This window comes from Nicotiana tomentosiformis, chromosome 12, assembly GCF_000390325.3.
Source record: "Nicotiana tomentosiformis chromosome 12, ASM39032v3, whole genome shotgun sequence".
Classification (NCBI taxonomy): Eukaryota; Viridiplantae; Streptophyta; class Magnoliopsida; order Solanales; family Solanaceae; genus Nicotiana; species Nicotiana tomentosiformis.
The window spans coordinates 122,806,669-122,827,147 of record NC_090823.1 but is presented as its reverse complement, the minus strand read 5'-3'; the positions used below and the strand labels follow the sequence as shown (position 1 = coordinate 122,827,147).

General features: G+C 37.3%; 1 protein-coding gene across 2 annotated transcripts in view; it reads left to right on the top strand.

Moving 5' to 3' along the window:
* LOC138903620 (F-box/LRR-repeat protein At3g03360-like) overlaps positions 1-20,479 on the top strand; it is a 162,808-nt gene that overhangs the window by 2,637 nt on the left and 139,692 nt on the right. The window lies entirely within an intron of this gene.

Below are 20,479 nucleotides of genomic sequence, written 5' to 3'. Positions count from 1 at the left end.
AAAATTCAAAGGAGAAAGAAACTTGGTTGTTCCTGCTTAAACTTGGTTATTTGGATATAATTTTTGTCAAACCATAGATTATACTTTATATCCTACGTCCTAAGTTTAAAATAATTTACTGTACCTTTTTATAACTGAATAAAAAATTCATGAAACTCAGATGAAAATACTCACAAATATATCAAGAGGTAAAAAAAAGAAGAGGAGGAAAATCAAAGGAAAAAAAGGACACAGTATGTAGATGGGGGTTAGTGGCAAGGGATAGTACCATTTGCTTTTCGTATTTCACTTAAGAACGGAGGTTACGTGCTAATCCATGAACACAAAACAACTGGTATTTCACTTAACGAAACATAAATTACGCAACGACTAACTAAAAACCGCAACTTTGAAGTTCTGACAATTCAAAAGTTGGAGAAGGTTTTTTTACTAGTAATAAGACGATCGATATTCATTAATAGCGACATACAATACACTTAACAAAGTAGTAAACTAAAACAGGAACAAGTTACTGCCTAATACTACATGATCGATCTCCTGGAGCTAGGTCGAGTTGCATAAACGGAAAATTAAAGGACATACATATATAGAGAAATTAAAGTAGTGATTTTTCTTCTGAAGGTTTAATAAGTCTCTATGGCCGAACAATACTCAATTCAGTAGATAGAATAATCACGTATACTTGAACGTAATGTACTCCCCGTATATTTTCTCCAGCTCGTAAATTCTTTTGTCCAGTTTATGCGTCGCGGCAGAGTCACGCGGATCTGCATATTTAGTACACACAGTTCCTCTCCATGGATTGTTTTCGTTGAACCTCTTTTGCAAGAAATTCTTCAAGTCCTGTGCAGTTTTTTCTGTGTCCACAACAATTCTACCATGTTCCCCTATCTGTTTGTATAAATTGTCACCCCTCTCGTCAATATCTTTTTCTCTCTTTGTTTCCACAATGTACTCTTGCAAGAACTTATGTTGAGGAGCATATTTCTGCAAAATACAGAAAAACATTTAAACAAGTGCGCGTTACTATGTTATACGACATTAGTTAGTTAATGAAATAAGATCAAATACCGGATCGTTAAATAAATAAATAAAATTCAGAACCAAGAAGAGAAAAGCTAATTAAATTGTTTTTCCCTACTCTAGAAACTATTAGCCAGCTACCAAGACTTAAGTTTGATTCACAAACCAAAAATATATTGGAGGTTAGCAAAAAGTCTTTTGGAAAAAACTTTGAACCTTTAATTTATTTATGATGGGATTTTAATTGTACTAAGATTTATGATAATAACAACAGATACCCCTCAAATCAAAACAAGTTAGGATTGGTTATATGAATCCTTAGAACATGCAACTAGCTTCAATTAAGCTCATCTTAGGCCATTTGTATAATTGGATTTAGGTTTAATCTTTATACATAAATATAGACTTCATTACTTGGAAAATAAGGAGTGTTTGATTATCTTGTTCTTTTAGAAATATTACTGGAAAAAAGGATTTGGAAAACTAAATTTCAATTGATTTTGGAAAAATTGGTATAGTTTTCCAAAACCAAACCGATAAGGTTTGTTATTGTGAATGTTTTCTGAAGATATTCTGAAACCAAATACCATCAAATTATTATCACCCAAACGATTTTACATATCAATGCATAAGGCAGTATATTACAAACTTATAATTCTAATGAATAACTTGGCCACTTGATCCCTTTCACCCAAAAGTTTGACAAGGATCACATATGAATGCGATTAGCTTGTTTGAACCACTATATATATGATGAGTGGTATTTTCAAATCGAAAACATAATGGAACTTTATTTCATTAATTTTTCAATAGATCATAGAATTAAACCAGTCAACGCAACTTCTGCCATATGTTGAATGTTAAGGAGCATGCAAGTTTCATGCCAACAAAATCAGATTTTTCTTTAAAAAGTAACGAATTACATGCAGACGACCTATTCAAAAAGCACATAACATATCTATGTTTTTGTCATGCGAACTTTTACAGTATCAAAAAAACAAATGTTATATATCGCAGTTGAAAATGGCGTGATCATAAAGTTGTTATTGTTGGGAAATAATAATATCTCGCTCAGGATTAATATTCACGGTAAATAATAATAACACAAGAGAGTAATAACAATATTAAATTTTTTAACGGAGTAAAATACAATACCCGAGCGTAACAATATATTATACTAATATAATATTACAACTTAGTAGTGTCAAGAGACTATTACACCTTTAAAAGAAATAACACTCTTCATTTTAAATACCTCACTACGATATTACTCTCACTCACTGTTTATCTCACAAACTACGATATGTGTTTGAAATTGAACGAAACACTCGAAAAATTGCCGCACTCTCCAACCAATCAGAATATTGGTTTCTTTTACTTGCAAATCTGCAGTTTGCATATAGTGGTCACAATAGAATTATAGGTATCTAGGTATAGAATATGTGGGGGGAAAGAATGGAGCTGAACTATAGAGATAATAATCCACCTAGTTTGAGTAGCCAAGTTACCCTATATTTTGAACTGGAAGGCATGTGATTATTAGTTGTCAACAAAAACAAATGTTCACTACGAAAATAAGCTTTTTAGTACTACTTGATTGCGGTACATTTTTAAGATCATTGTAATACCTCCTACGTTGTTGACTTCTATGTGAACTTGTTAAATGTGCCAAGACTCTCTCTCTATATATATTTGATTGGAAACCGAAATAGTTTCTCTGCCTTACACGAGATATGGATAAAGTCTATATATATATATATATATATATATATATATATTCTACGCTCTCTAGACACACTTGTAAGATCATACTGAATATGTTATTGTTTGTTCTTGTTGTTGAGAACGGACCTAGGATTTTAGGGCCGTAATTTGTGAGTCCTCCGTATCATTAGATCACAAAGTATATTTAGTGCGCAAATTTAAAACTTATCTTAAGAAAAGGCAAATTAATCATATTTGGACAGCAGAGTAAAAAAGGTCAATAAGAAAAATTACAATGAATATTATCTTGGATAAAGGAAAAAGGAAAAGCTTCTTAAATAATAAAGCTAACAATAACATAAGGAGAAAAGAAAAAAGTCCAAGTGTATATAAATAAAGAAAAGAAGAGTTAGTCGCTTTAAGACAAAGATAATGTGCTGAGTGTGACGCATATGTGGATCCAGATTTTGATGGTAACGAATGTCATTGTATTTAATGTAAACTAACTAGTAGTCAAGGAGGTGAATTAGAGTTCGCTCTGTTTTGAATTAATCCGATTTGGTTTGATCCATTTTGAATTTATTCGATTTACTTCACAAGATTTTTTGGTGCATAAATAAACACATGATAGCCACACCGAAAATGATTGCTACTTTCAAGGAAAAAAACAAAATTAATTAGATAAAAAAGGAAAATGATTAAAAGCAGCAACACCAACAACAAACCCAATTGATAGAAACTTAGGGTCCACCAAACTGTATAGAGAACCTCATTCTCTATCAGTTCCCACAGAACACACGTAGACATAGATAAGTAAATGACACAACAGAGTTTTACGTGAAAAACTCCCAACTCACGGGATTAAAAACCATGACCTACACTCGTAGGATTTCAACTTCACTACTGAGCAAACTTCAGATTACAAACTATTGTAACCTAGGAATTAAACTCGTAATCTCTCACTCACCTATAATAACTCTATTACAAAGCTCACAACTCGACTAACTCTAGCCAAGACACAAACACAAGGTTTATAGTTTTACAAATGATTTCCTACATAATGCTTCTAGCTAAGCTAAGTAGGAATTACAAATAGATCACTCTAATAAAGGTACAACACAACTAAGGACATATGGTAACACAGTGCTGGAAACTGGTCCTTTGTTCTGTTGTTCTTCGTTCTTGAAGCCTTGCAGTCACTTCCAAGATGGCAACACTAAGAGAGAAGCTTGATCGTTTTTGAAATGTTCAAGTGTATATTTTTTCCTTGCTTCATGTTGATAATATACAAGTGATGTCACTTGGATGATGCAAGCAATTATCCGGTACAAGGCATGCTCCATAAAGTAGCTGCTGCACTGTTTGCACTATTGCGTGTGTGCATAGAAAATAGTACAACGACTTTACAACTGTGGGGAGTGAACTTGTACTGTCAACAAGGGTACTTGTGTTCATCTATTTCCTCTATCATCTCTTTGACTCTAGTTATTGAAACTTGAGGCAGACTTTGGGACTTGATGTTCTTGAGCACGTTGAAGATGTGTAATAGGTTCTTGATCTGGTTCTTATCATAAAGTTTATTAGATCATCAAAATACAAAAAAGGCACATAACTTATCAATTTTCCCTTTTTGATGATGACAAACTTATAATTGAAGTTTTCCGTGAGAACCAGATCTCTATACAATATTTCCTGTAAGAAGACGCTTATTCCCCTTGGGAACATGTTCCAACCCCTGTTTCCCCTCTCAATTTTTTTGTGGGGAGTGAACTTGTACTGTCAGCAAGGGAACTGATGTCCATTTGTTCCCTCTATCATCTCTTTAACTCTAGTTATTGGAACTTGTGGCAAACATTGAGGCTTGTTGTTCTCGAGCACGTTGAAGATGTGTAACAGGTTCCCGATCTGGTTCTTATCATAAAGTTTGTTAGATCATCAAATACAAAAGGCACATAACTTATCAATGTCCCCCTTTTTGATAATGACAAACTTATAATTGAAGTTCCCTTTAAGAACTAGATTTCCATACAATATTTCCTGTAAATAGACGCTTATTCCACCTGAGAACCTGTTCCAACCCATGTTCCCCCTCTCAATTTTTCTTCCCCCTTTTGGCATCATAAAAAGATTATACACAAGTAATATGCAAAAAGAAGTCTAGAAACGTTAACACATACCACATGTGTGCACACAACATGGCTAAAAATATAGCGTAAGAGTGTAACATGCATAGCAAAAGACGAGATGCTCATTAGTTTGAATGAGAAGAGAACATAAATAGTAGTACCGTTGTTACACAACCATTCACAAAAATAAACAACTTAAAAGTACCAGACATAGAAACAACAAAAGAAAGACTAAGGTAGGACAAACATCATTCAACTGGATAATGGGAAGGGAATTGTTTTAAGGAGCACTAGAAGGGGGACGCGGGGATGAGGAGGCAAGGGTTCTGAGGAGAAGATCCATTCGAGTATTTGCAGACACTTGATCGTTAAGCAGCCTCTCTTTCAGGTCCTCGACCTGTTTTCTGAGATCTGCATTTTCTTTTGTCAAGAGGGCAACCTCTGTGCCATGTGCACTGCTGGAACTATGTGCCTCCTAAGCCTGACTAAGCTGCCCTTCAAGAATGGCATTTCGTGCCTTCAACCTCCTTATTTCCTCATTTGCAACATTCTGAGCATCAATCAATTGAGAGATAGTGGAATTTCTGTCAACACGTCCTTTCTTATCAATACACCCACATTCCTCTAAGGTGGTCCTTGAGAAGGTCTTCTTGCGAGTTCCGACTGTTGCTTTACCCAAAGGGACTTTGAAGAAGTTAAACACATTAATGAGAAAGAACTCATAGGGCAAACGATGATTTCCATCCTTGAAGTATGCCATATTCTTCATATGCTCTATCATAAGACCAAGCAAATTGATAGGGTTGTAGGCATCCAGTGCTTTAATGAGGAATAATTCTGCTTTTGAAATAATCAAATGACTTTATGCACGTGGAAGCAGGACCGTATACACCATCTCAAACAAAATTTGATACACTGGAAGGGTGACCTTCTTGTGCATCCGTTCCCCTTGCTGCACAGCATCATCCTTCAGAATGACACTTTTGAAATTTGAAGAACAAGTCCCCTCAATGGATGAGATTCCTTCAATAGGCCCTTCCAAAATATTCCCTAACACAACCTCGTCCATCACAAAATCTACTCTGTTGACCTTCAAGCAAATGTTATCATCTTCCACTGTAAATATATTTGCGTAGAAGCTACGCACCTCACCCTCAACACTTTTCTCCTCTACAGCTTTCACAGATGACTCTTTCTTGGGTTTTGGAGTCATGATGGTAGGCTATAATCTCATGTTTTAGTCGCTTATCGCACTCTAATTTACTGCACTTTAATTGAGTTGAAGCTTTAATCGCTAGTATTTTGCACTAATCGTATGTTTTATGCCTTGTAGGAGTGATTCTGATCTATGTAGATGTTATGGAATCAATTCAAGATATTTTGGAGCTTTGAAGTCTGAGTTCGGGGATCAACGGATGATAGTAGAACGAAACGAAGAATCGAGCAGGCATATTACGCAGTGTCCAGTACAATGCACATAACTTTTCGCTCGGTACTCTGTTTAGGTTCCACAATATATTGCTGGAAATATATTTAAAAGGAATACAACTTTCATGTTTTACATTTTCCCAAATTCCCGACAGAACGCCACCCACGTGTGCGCCCTCGCATTGGTCGCGCTTGTGGGGCAGAACATGGTGAAAAATGCGCGGCCAAGTGCGCAAGCACACTTTCAGGTGCGCGACCACGCACATCCTGTCCGGGAAACATGTCCTATTTTGGGTAGGAGAAGGTGTATTTGTTTGGACCCGACTCGACTTGGTATATATACATGAAAAAATGGTAATTTGAGGACTTTTGACACATCATAGATCTAAGGAAGCCAAGGAGGATGTGGAGAAGCAAAAGCTTAAGGATTTCATCATTCAATCCTCACTCAAGACAAGAGTTTGGATTATTTTATATTTTCCTGTAACTTAAACATTGTAATGATGAATTGCTTCCTATCCATGGAGTATTTATCTTTAGGGTTTGATGAATTTGGTGTATTGATACTTGTTTATGGATAATTAACTCTAGTTTTACGTATTGAATCATTTTGGATGTTTTAATCGTTGCATCTATATTCACTTGTTAATATAATCGAGAAAGGCTAACTTGTGATATTGTTGCAATATATTTTATTGGTTAAAGTCATTAATTCTTCCTAACAATCGGAAGAGGCTAGTTGAATTGTTGATTAAACTTAGTTAGGAAGATAATCGAGGGAGGTTCTCCTAAAGGCTAATCTACTACGAATTCTTACATACCTTCACTGAGTGTAAATTAGTTCATATCGTGAGGTTGAGACTTAATCGAGAGAGGAGTTTCTACTAATAAATTGAACTAATAACCAAGTGAATTAGAGATACTTACTTGAACATTAGAAGTGAATTATCTAGAGTTAAATCCCAAACATTTGTCTTACACCTATCATAACAACCCTATCTTATCCCAATTGATAACTTCTTTTGCTTAATACTTGCGTTGATTGTCATTAGCTAATAGTTTAGAATCTTAGTTAATTTTAGTTTTAAATCACATAAACCTCAATTATTTATTATTTTGGATAACAATCTTGCTACAAACTACGAAAATACTGTTTACTCCAATCCATGTAGATACGATAATTTTATATACTATATTCGACTAGAGAGCATATTTTAGTGTGTGTTTTGCGCTCGTCAAATTTTGGCGCCATTGCCGGGGATTGGCAATAAATAATGTTTGACATAGTTTTTTTTTTTAAATAAATCCACTAGGCGAGGTCCCTAGGGCTGATTTTTATATATATCTAAAAATAAATAAAACATAATGTCAATGGACCTAAGAAATGTAGCTGCCTATCTACTGTAATTACATCATCACTATTATCAATCTTGAGTATAATACACAAAATTGATATCGCATAATGTACTAAAAAGTGGCTAATGCAAAAAAGAATTACATTACAAAACTGACCACAATTCATAAAACTGCTCATGAGTGTGCCATGTTGGCTCTTCTTTCTGATAATTTTAAACATTGTGAAGATTCTGTCTTTTGGATAAAAATGATCCTTCTCATGTGTTGAAAAACTGCAAATAGCTAAAATTTCCAGATATGTAGTCAAGCATTGCATGATTAGCCATTTCTGAACTGACCATCGATTTAAGTTCCTGGCGAGTAAGATTTATTGCATCCAGAATTTGGTCTTTATCCTTGCCTTTGAATGTCGTTCCTTCCCCAGTATGCCTTCCTTGGGTGTTGTAGATGTCGTTGATAATAAGCAGCTCCTTGGTACCCAACTGTTAAAGCCTGTAGAGTCCATTGAATCATAGTACCTCATCCATGTGAATCTGGGCAGTGTTGCAACCATGGCTTTTTGTGTCCAGGATTTCCTCTTGATTTTTATCTTTGAATGTGAGTCCTTTCCCAAAAAACCTTCCTTGTAGATTAGTAGTGTTATTGATGTAGAGCAGCTCCTTGATATCCATCTAGTATAGCCCGTGCAAACCAATGAACTACCCTGCCTCGACCTTATGAATCTGGGCAATGCTATAACTGTGGTCTCTTGTGCCCAGAATTGCAGCTTAATCCTTGACCACATGTGTGACTTCTCTTGAAGAACAACTTTTTTGCATGTCAGTAGTGTTGTTGGTATAAAGCAGCTACCTATTGTCCAGTTTGTGCATTTTGTGGATTCCTTTTAAATACGCTACTTTGTGCATGCAAATCTGGGCAGTGACTGTGTCTTGTGTCATTTTTGATCATTGACAGCTTGTATCTTGCAAGCAATTACTGAGTTAATTACATTCCTAATCAAAATAGAACCATGAACATGGAAATTATCATGACAAAGTTCCCCTAGAAGCACGTAATAACTCAGTGTTTTGTTGAGTATCTGATCCATCTCTCCAAGGAACTACCATAACATTCAACTTTTTACAATATTTCTGGCTCATGCTTGAACTCCACAAGGAAGGGTTCGTTCTAAAATTCTACCATATCTTGCAAAATAAAGCTTTAGACACATCGTGCAATGATCTAAAACCTATTCCTCCTTCTTCATATGGAAAAGATAGATTGTCCCAAGAAGCTCAATGTCTGCTCCTCCCATCATGTTTGACAAAGCTTTAGACATATCGTGTTTGACATAGTTTGTAGTGCTAATTCGGGAATTTGTTTTTTATTTTTATTTTATTTTTCTCTTTTTACTTTTGGGTGTTCTTTGACTGTGCGCATGTTACATGTTAGATTGGTGTATGACTCGATCTTCTGGGAAGGAATTACAACCATACGAACCATAAATCGAGAAATATCTGTGACAGTTGAGGAAGGAAAGAAATCTCTCAAAGAATAGAGAAACGGTTGGTCAATACTCAACCAAAGAAAAGATGGCGAGAGATGATGATAATGTTGATTTGGCTGCGAGAGAGGTAGCCCAACTCATAGAGAAGGCTGCAAGAGATGATAAAGAAGCAGAACTCAGAGATGCACACATTGCTTACGAGGAGAAGAGAGCTCGAAGACTAGCTCAGAATCAGCCTTTGGTTCCAGACCAGTTCGGAAACATAACTCCAGGCCAAGGGAGACCACTTGGTGATTACGCTAGACCGGTTTACAACCAAGGTTTATCCAGTGTGAGAACACCTCCAGTTACAGCTAATAATTTTAAGTTGAATCAAGGGTTGCTCCAAACCCTCCAAAACAGATGTGTCTTCAGAGGAAAGATGAACGAAGATCCAAACAATCATTTGATGGACTTCGAAGAGATTATGAACACCTTTCAATATAATGGTGTGCCACAATATGATTTTTATCTAAGGGAATTCCCCTTCACACTTAAAGATGATGCAAAGCACTGGCTTCGAAGCTTGCCCCAGGGATCAATTAGAACATGTAAGGAGATGACCAGAAAATTTCTTGCTAAATATTTATCCTCAGCTAAAACGGGCAAGTTTAGAAGAGAAATCCACAACTTCTGCCAGAATGAGATTGAAACGGTGTTTGAAGCTTGGGAAAGGTTCAAAGAATTAGTGCGTAAGTATCAGCATAGTGGAATAGAACTCTGGATGCAATTCCAGGATTTTGGGGATGGATTGACACCTACTTCACGCAGGACATTGAGCAACACATCTGGTGGTCCATTGATGAAAAAAACTCCAGAGGAGATAGTCACAATTCTAGATGAGTTGTCTGAGGATGCAAATCAGTGGCCCTCTAAAGTTGCTGAAAGAAGAAGAACAACGGGTATTCACCAAGTTGATGCTAACACATCTGTGCAGGTACATCTTGATGCCATGACAAAGGAAATAAGGAATCTAACCTTAGCTTCAATACATAATGAGCCTCATGCAGCATGTGACATATGTGGAAGAGGACACCTACTCCTGAGTGTCAAGCTTCAATGGAGGAAGTTAATGTTGTGGGTAATTACAATTTCAATTCAATGGGTCAGAAGCACCCTGTTTTATCATGGAGTTCACTCGGGGGTACAAGAAATGCATGCCAATAAAATAACTCCAGATTTCAAGGAGCTCCTGGTTTTGTGAATCAGCAGAGGCCGCAGTTTCAGCCTTAACAGCCAATTCAGTCTGGGTAAGAAGATCTGATGAAGTCATTCATTGTCAAGACAGATGAGAGATTAGATGCTCATGGTGCATGTATCAAAGAACTGGGGACAGGTTTGCGTAACTTGGAGAGGCAAGTGGGACAAATTATGACTATATTATCTGAGAGATCCCCCAGGTACTCTGCCAGCTGATACTGAAAAAATCCCAAATAAACGGTAAATGTTGTGACCTTGAGAAGCAGAAAAGTATTGAAAGATCCCACTCCAATTCAATACAGGAGGAAAGAAAATTAAAAGACTGAGAAGAAGATGATGATGATAAAAAGAAAGTGGGAAGGAGCTGAAAATTGAAGATGATGATAAAAAGACTGAGAAGAAGAAAGGCAAGAAGGGAGCTAAGAAAAAGAAAAAGGAGGAAGCTTCAAGAAGGGAGGACACTAATGAACAGAGCAAGCACATGCCTGCTCTACCTTTTCCCCAAAAGCTCTATAGAGAAAAACTGGACAAGCAGTTTGAGAAATTTTTAGATATGCTGAGACATGTTAATGTAAACCTTCCATTCACTGAAGTTCTCTCACAAATGCCAGCTTACGCCAAATTCTTGAAGGAGATCCTTACAAATAATAGGAAGATAGAAAAGACCTCAGTGGTCAATCTCACAGAGCATTGTAGTGCAATATTGCAAAATAAACTCCCACAAAAGTGTGGAGATCCAGGGAGTTTTACTATACCTTGCTCTTTAGGCACGCTTAACTTTGATAAATCTTTATGTGACTCTGGTGCCTCAATTAACCTAATGCCTTTGTCAATTTATATGATACTAGAGAAGGAGATTGGAGAGATAAGGTCGGTGCCAATATTTTTGCAGCTGGCAGACCAAACAACTATAACACCCGAGGGGATAATAGAAGATGTTTTGGTGCGGGTGGATAAGTTCGTATTTCCTGTAGATTTCATAGTGGTGACTATGGAGGAGAACAAGGAAGTCCCCCTCATCCTAGGAAGACCATTTTTAGCAACGGGTAGAGCTATACTGGATATACATGATAGAAAATGCATGCTTAGAGTGGGTGAGGAGACGGTGATGTTTGAGATGAATGTAGCAACTGGAGTGAAAAAAGAGAAGGTAGCTGCAAGTGTTGAATGGAAGGCGAAGGGCATAAAAGGGAAGGTTGCTATTAGCGAAAAAGATAAGTGTGGGGTGTACCCCAAGAAGGCTGAGGAGAAGTTGTCCGCATGGATGTGTGCATTAGTTCGGGCACGTGGAATTGAGCACGACTTTGATTCAGACCCCGACTAGAGATTCAGGGAAGTTTCCTCTACCTTATACTTTTTAATTGTGTGTCATGGGGACATGCCACAACTTAAAGTGTGGGGTGGGGGATATGTTTGTATGTATGTTGTATGTATATTAAGTTGGATAGTTGTTTTGGTTAGTAGTAGTTTGATAGAAAAATATTGAAAAATATCCATAAACATTTTAAAATTTTCGATTTTTCCCGACGATGGATATCATTCGATGAGTGTCCTGAGGGAATTAAGTCTAAATAAAAAGACAAAAAGATTTTCTTTTATAGTTAGTGTATTAATTCCCCCTTGGTTTTCCTTTGTGTCGCGGTCCTTTTTCAAGAGTTTTGTTTGAACCGAGTGTTGTTAATTTTTGTTTTTAGGAGTATGGAAACCTTGTGCTATGAATTGAATTGAAGACAATGTCTCTTGACTTTATTATGCCTTGAGCATAGTGAGTGCTTTAGTTGTGACGCTTAGGCTCAGTTTTTGACTTGTGAATAAATACCTTAAATTGTATAATCTTAACTTTGCTTAACTGCTTTGACTAAAGTGTGTTGATGAGTCCAATCCTGAGTGAGTTATGTGCCATGTGTGTGTGAGGTTTTGTGTTATTCTGTGCATTGCACTTGATGTCTAGAACTTACCCCGTGTATTTGCAACACGAAATAGTAGTTTTATTCAGTCTTGGAAGTGATATAGGAATTTCTTTGTTGAGCCAGTTATATGCTATTACCTACCTAATTGTTATGTATTTTATTTAACCCCGTTGAGCCTGTAATCCTGTTTCTTTGGCAACCACATTACAAGTCTTACCCAATTGTTTTAATTGACTATATGTTTGAACCTTGTACCTCTCATGATCACTTGAATTGGTTATGAATTGTGTAAAAGTTGAAGTGTGGGGTGGTTGGTTTGGCTTTTGAGTGGAACTATTGAAATAAGGAGAAATGTGCATTGTGTTGAAAAATGTAATAGCCACTCGAATTAAAGAAAAAGGAAAGAAAAAATAATTGTATGATTGTGAACAAATATTCCTTGATAGTGGAACTCTTGATGTATTTGTTCTTAAAGAATAGGGAGTCATGCATGTTGATGTTAAGGTGGAGTGTGGTTTGACATAAGTGTGGGGTTTGAACAATGAAATGTATGTATTAAAGTACTTAGGGAGGTGTAGTTACTCTTATATCTAAATGTATCCTACCCGTACCGCAACCTACATTACAACCATTTAAAGTCATATTTGATCCTTGACTGAATGAACTCGATTAGATGAGGAGTATACTACAGGCAAGCTTTTTTTTTTGGGCAAATTATATTACTAGGCATGCCTAGTAGCTATTTTATTAATAATAAAAGAAAAAAAGAAACCACAACATAAAAGTACAAGTAAGGGGGCTAGCTACCGTAGTGTTGCCTCTATGACTTGGCTATATAATCACTCCTTTGCGCCTCAATTGCCTTAAGATGGCAGCCTCATGTAGAGGATCATGGTGTAGCTGCCAGCAAAAGTCTCACGAGGGCATATAATCTCATAGCTGCTTGGATCTTCCCAAAGGCATAGGAATATAGCACAGTATTACCTTACAAACAAGCTTATGGTTCATCTTTTGTGGCATATGAATGTTGTTTCTGAGAGTGAGTGAATTCATTCTATCTTGAGTTCCTAATTGTTCTAAATTTTATAGTGTGTGGAACTACTCTCTTTTGTTGTGAGGGCACTAGATTCATGAAGTAAAGGTAGTGCTTGACCTCTATGCTGGAGTAAGCGAGCGAGTTGTAAAATAGTGTGTGGTACGTTGAGTCGATTCTTGAGGTGAAGATGTTACACTATTGTGCTTAGTCTATTTTAGATATTCTTGGTATGATGAGTTATGATAATTGTTTAAAAGGGTCATGTCATTATGAAGTGTAGTTTGATTGCTCGAGGACGAGCAATAATTTAAGTGTGGGGTGTTGATGGTAGGCTATAATCTCATGTTTTAGTCGCTTATCGTACTCTAATTTACTGCATTTTAATTGAGTTGGAGCTTTAATCGCTAGTATTTTGTACCAATTGTGTTTTATGCCTTGTAGGAGTGATTTCGAACTATGTAGATGTTATGAAATGAATTCAAGCTATTATGGAGCTTTGAAGTCTGAGTAAAATCCCAAGTATTAAGTTGGGATCGAGTTCGGGGATCAACGGATGATAGTGGAACGAAACGAAGAATCGAGCAGGCATATAGCGCAGTGTCCAGTAAAATGCACATAACCTTTCGTTCGTAACTCCGTTTGGGCTTCACAATACATCTTTGGAAAGCTATTGAAAAGGGCAATAACTTTTATGTTTTATGTTTTCCCAAATTTCAAACAGAATGCCACCCACATACGCTGATGCGCACTGGTCACGCATGTGGGGCAGAACAGGGTAAAAAATACGCAGCCAAGTGCACGACCACACACGTCCTGTCCGGACAAAATGTCCTATTTTGTGTAGGAGAAGGTGTATTTATTTGGACCCGACCCCACTTGGTATATATACATGAAAATTGGTATTTTGAGGACTTTTGATACATCTTAGACCTAAGGAAGCCAAGGAGGAGGTGGAGAAGCAAAAGCTCAAGGATTTCATCATTCAATCCTCACTCAAGACAAGGGTTTGGATTGTTTTATGTTTTCCTTTAACTTAAATATTGTTATGTTGACTTGCTCCATATCCATGGAGTAGTTCTCTTTAGGGTTTGATGGATTTTGTGTATTAATACTTGTTTATGGATAATTAACTCTAGTTTTATGTATTGAATCATTTTGGATGTTTTAATCGTTGCATCTATATTCACTTGTTAATGTAATCGAGAGAGGCATAACTTGTGATATTGTTGCATTATATTTTGTTGGTTGAAGTCATTAATTCTTCTTAGCAATCGAAAGAGGCTAGTTGAATTGTTGATTAAACTTAGTTAGGAGGATAATCCGGAGAGGTTCTCCTAAAGCCTAATCCACTACGAATTCTTGCATATCTTCACCGAGCGTAAATTGGTTCATATCGTGAGGTTGAGACTTAATCGAGAGAAGAGTTTCTACTAATCAATTGAACTAATAACCAAGTGAATTCGAGATACTCACTTGAACATTAGAAGTGAATTTTCTAGAGTTAAATCCCAAACATTTGTCTTACACCTATCCTATCAACCCTATCTTATCCCAATTGATAACTTCCTTTGCTTAAAACTTGCGTTGATTGTCATTAGCCAATAGTTTAGACTCTTAGTTAATTTTAGTTTTAAATCACATAAACCTTAATTGTTGATCATCTTGGATAGCAATCTAGCTACAAACTATGAAAATACTATTTACTCCAATCCATGTGGATACAATAATTTTCTATACTATATTCGATTAACGAGCATATTTTAGTGTGTGTTTTGCACTCGTCAAGTCATAGGTGGGGAACCTGTTCTAGATGAGCTGACAAACTTAATGTTAAGAACCAGATGGGGAACCTGTTTTACATCCTCTAATTTCTCAAAGATTAACAAGTCTCAAGTCGGGGACATACTCCAACCTTCAGAGTCTAAGAAACAATAGAGTGAACCGATCGATATCAGTTCCCTTGCTGACTGTACCAGTCAACTCCCCACAGATATAAAGTGACTGCAATTGTTCATCTGCACACACGCAACAGTGCAAACAGTGGAGCAATCACTTTATGGTGAATGCCCTTGTACCAAACATGCTTACATCATTCAAGTGATGTCACTTATGCAATATTAACAAGAAGGAAAGGCGAAACAACACTTGCACACTCTAGAATTCATCAAGCTTTCTCTCAAGTGTATTGCCAACCTGCAAGTGACCTTCAAGGTATCAAGAACAAAGAGAAATATAACGAAGGACCGATTTCCAGCATTGAGTCATCATATGTCCTTGGTTGTGTAGCACCTTTGTCAAAGCAACTTACTTGTAATTCCTAATTCCTACTTAGCTTAGTTAGAAGCATTGTGTAGGAAACCTTTGTAAATCATAAGCCCTTGTGTTTGTGTCTTGGCTAGAGTTAGTCAAATTGTAAGTCTTTGTAATAGAGTTATTACAAAGTGGCTTGTAATATAGTTGTTACAAGTTAGTGAGGGATTAAGAGGTTAATTCCTAGGTTACAATAGGTTGTAATCTAAAGTTTGCTCAGTAGTGAAGTTGAAATCCTACAAGGGTAGGTCGTGGTTTTTAATCCCGTCAGCTGGGAGTTTTCGATGTAAAACTTCTTTGTGTCATTTACTTACTGTAGTGTGTTGTGTTCTGTGGGAACTAATAGAGAACCCGGTTCTCTATATAGTTTTGTGGACCCTTAAATTCTATCAATTGGTATCAGAGCAGGTTCTTTTTATCAGCTAACACCTAGAAAGGATCCTCATGGCTGCTCCACCAAACTTTGAAGAAGGTCAATCTACCTACATGCCACCAAGATTCAATGGCCAATACTATGGATGGTAGAAGATTAGGATGCACGACTTCATCATGGCTGAAGACTTAAAGCTCTGGGATGTCATCTGCTATGGACCATTTGTCCCTACAAAAACCAGTGGCGACCCAGCTGTAACAATCCCCAAAACAAGAGAGGAATTCAATGATTCTGATCGCAAGGCCAGAGAAAAGAACTTTCGTGCAAAGAAAATTCTTTTCTGTGGTATTGGTTCTGATAAATACAACATGATTTCAGCATGTCAATTTTCTAAGGAGATCTGGGAAGCTCTCCAAATAGCTCATGAAGGGACAACACAAGTTAAGCAATCAAATATTGACATGCTTACCACAGAATATGAGCTTTTCAAGATGAAAGATGATGAATCTATCCCGGACATGCATACTCGGTTCACCTCTATCATCAATGAGCTTCACTCTCTTGGAGAAATCATTCCAAGAAACAAACTTGTCACTAAAATACTCAGTGTTTTGCCCAGTTCCTGGGAAAGCAAAGTGAATGCTATCACAGAAGCAAAGGACCTGCAGAATCTAACCATCGATGAACTTGTTGGCAATCTGAAAACCTATGAAATGAAGAAGAAAAAGGATCATGAAAGAAGAGAGCTCAAAAGGGAGAAGAACCTAGTCCTCAAGACAGACAACAATGAATCAAGTGGTGAGGATGCTGATATGGCTTACTTGACAAAATGATTCCAGAAAATGGTTCGCAGAAATGGAGGCATTCCAAAAAGGGGCAGCTCCAGCAAGACACAACATTATGACCTTTTTCATAAGTGTGGTAAGCCAGGACATTTCATCAAGGATTGTCCTCTCCTCAAGCAATATCAATACAAACACAATACAGACAAAAAAGCTAAGAGGAACCCGGTTCCTGACAAACGCTTCAAGAGGAAAAATGTCGTTGATAATGTTGTGAAACAAGCTCTTGCTGCATGGAGAGACTCTTCCAGCGAATCTGAAGAAGCTGATGATCAAGGTGACAGCTCTATGATGGCACTAGAAAGTGAAGGAGCTAATTATGATTCCATTTTTACCTTGATGGCAAAATCTGACGATGATGAAGATAATGATGATGATGAGGTAAACTTTCTAGACGTTCAGAAAAATCTGAAGTCTTACTCTTAGAAAAAGCTCATATCCTTAGGAAATGTTTTAATTGATGCTTATCACAATCTTATAAATAATAAAAATAGCTTAACTGTAGAGTAAGAGAGGTAGAAAATGAGAGAGATGATTTGGTAGTTGTAGTGGCCAACCTAAAAGAAACCATCAAGAATCTAGTGAAAGAAAAAAGTGTTCTGATGAAAAAGGTTGAAAACATAGAGAATAAGAGAGATGACTTGTTAGTAGTCATCATGGACCTAAAAGAAACAATAGAGGAATAAAAAAGGGGAAACAGTTTTGGGACTGTCCAAAAGGGGAAGGAAGTTGCAAGTGAGGCACACATTAAGCTTGAGAATGAACTACAATCTGTGAAATCTAGTATGTGTGTTGAACTTGAAAGAAACAGACAGCTTCAAGAAGATCTAGGCAGAGCTAAAAATGACCTCGAAAAATTTCTAAAGTGGACCTGATCCTCTGATACAATTGCTGCCATGTATACAAGTAATGGTGGGAACAGGCAGGGAGTCAGGTTCCAAAGGAAAAAGACTCCCTACAATCCACATAGCAAGTATGTTATTGTCCCTGATAACTGGCTTTGCACTCACTGTGGCAACACTGGTCACTTCAAAGAAAATTGTAAGGCTAGAAAACTTTAAGTCCCAACAGAAAAATAAAGTGTTTGTTGAAAAAGTAACTACTGCTAAGGAACCTGGTCCCTCTATTAAAAATGTATACTACCTGCCTGGACAAAAGGAAGTTTAATTTACCCTTTCCTCACTACAAGGGACCCAAACTTGTTTGGGTTCCTAAGTCTAACCCTTGATTTTCTTGTCCAGGGAGCAGTGAAAGGAAGCAGCCAAAAATGGTACATAGATAGTGGCTGTTCTAAGCACATGACTGGAAGCATCAATGATTTCCTTTCACTCAAAGCCCTGCAAGGAGGGAGTGTGTCCTTTGGCAATGGCAAAAAGGGATACATTCTAGGAGTAGGAAGAATTGGGAAGTCACTCACTCACTCAATTGAAAATGTGAACGACTTGAAATATAGCTTACTGAGTGATTCCCAAATCCACGACAAAGGAAACAAAGTCGAGTTTGTGTCAAAAGTCTACACAGTCACAAACCTTATGACTGGTGAAGTGGTTCTAGTGGCTAAAAGATACAAACATATCTATGTTGCAGACTTTGAGTCCTTGCAAAATGAGGATCTCACTTGCTTGAGCGTTGTTGATGATAATGCTGAGCTATGGCACAGAAGATTGGGTCATACAAGTTTTACGTTGATGAACAAATTGGTTAAGGAGGACCCGGTTCGCAGCCTACCCAAGTCAAGCTTCAAGGACCACAAGGTGTGTGATGCATGCGCAAAAGGAAATCAAGTCAGATCCTCCTTCAAGACCAAAAAGGAAGTGAGTACCTCAAGGCCACTTGATCTCCTCCATATGGATTTGTGTGGACATATGAGGGTGCCAAGTAGAGGAGGAAAAAAGTACATCTTTGTTATAGTGGACGATTACTCCAGATTCACCTGGACCCTGTTTCTCAGAATCAAGGATGAAATCTTTCCAGTATTTGTTGCATTTGTGAAGAAGATCGAGGTGAAAATGAGCCATAATGTGGCGTGTATAAAATCTGTTCATGGCACAGAATTTGACTATGTCAAATTCGACAAATTTTGTGCTGAAAATGGCATAAGTCACAATTTTTCAGCTCCAAGAACACCTCAACAAAATGGTGTTGTGGAGAGTAAGATAGAACTCTTGAAGACATGGCAAGAACAATGTTGATTGACAATGGCATTGCGAAGAGTTTTTGGGCAGAAGCATGCAACACTGCGTGCTACTTTGTGAACAGGTTCATGATCAGGTCCCTCCAGAACAAAACCCCTTATGACCCGCTAAACAAAAGGAAGCCCAAGCTAACACATTTGAGGACATTTGGCTACAAATGTTTTGTTCTCAACAATGGTATGAAAGGTTGTCCAAATTTCTTCTAGAAAATGGCTTTACAAGGGGAAAAATTGACAACACTTTATTTCTGAAGAAACAGGGGAGGAACTTGCTTATTTTGCAAGTTTATGTTGACGATATCATCTTTGGTGCAACAAATGATTCTCTATGTGAAGAGTTTGCAATGCTCATGGAAAGCGAGTTTGAAATGAGCATGATGGGAGAATTGAATTTCTTCTTGGGTTTGCAAGTCAAGCAAACTTCCAAAGGCACAATGATAAGTCAGCAGAAGTACATCAAAGAGATTCTGAAGAGGTTTGAAATGGAAAGCTCAAAAATTATTGATACTCATATTGCCACTGCCACTCGTCTGGATAAGGATGAACCTGTGAACGAGACTATGTACAGAGGTATCATTGGATCACTCTTGTATCTCACAGCAATCAGATCAGATATCATTTTTAGTGTAGGACTGTGTGACAGGTTTCAATCTAATCCAAAGGAATCTCATCTGAAGGCTGCCAAAAGAATCCTTAGGTATCTCAAAAGAACGCAGGACCTGGTTCTCTACTATCCATTAGGAGACAATTTCGACTTGATCGGGTATGCTGACACTGATTATGCTGGTTATCTGGTGGACAGGAAAAGCACTTCTAGAATGGCACATTTTCTGGGTTCATGTCTAATTTCATGGGGTACAAGAAAACAAAACTCAGTGGCCTTCTCAACTGCAGAAGCTGAATATGTGGCAACTGCCTCTTGTTGTTCTTCATTACTATGGATTAAACAACACCTGGAAGACTTTGAAGTGTTTTCTGATTGTGTGCATTTACTATGTGACAACATCAGTGCTCTCAACATGGCAAATAATCTAGTTCAACATAAGAGAACAAATCACATTGACGTGCGACAACATTTCCTCAGAGATAATGTTGAAAAGGGGCTTATCTGCATGATGTACAGAAGATCAAATTGCGGATATCTTCACCAAAGCACTGAGCAGAGAGCACTTTCAGAAGAATCATTTTTCACTGGGGTTGATAAAGTCAAGCTGAGGGCCTGGTCCCTCGATAATTGGCTATGAAAGAAATGTACAAGTAAAACTGCTAAAAAGTATTTTCTAGCAAGGTCTAACTCAATTCTATATCGTTATAGGTAGACAAGCATGCAATTACAGAGCAAACAAGGAACTAATACATGGCAGTTTTGCAAAAGGATGAGGCTCATATTTACAAAATCTGTCAAGGAACCTGGTTCCCGTGACATAGGTTATTGGTTCCTTCTGCACTCTC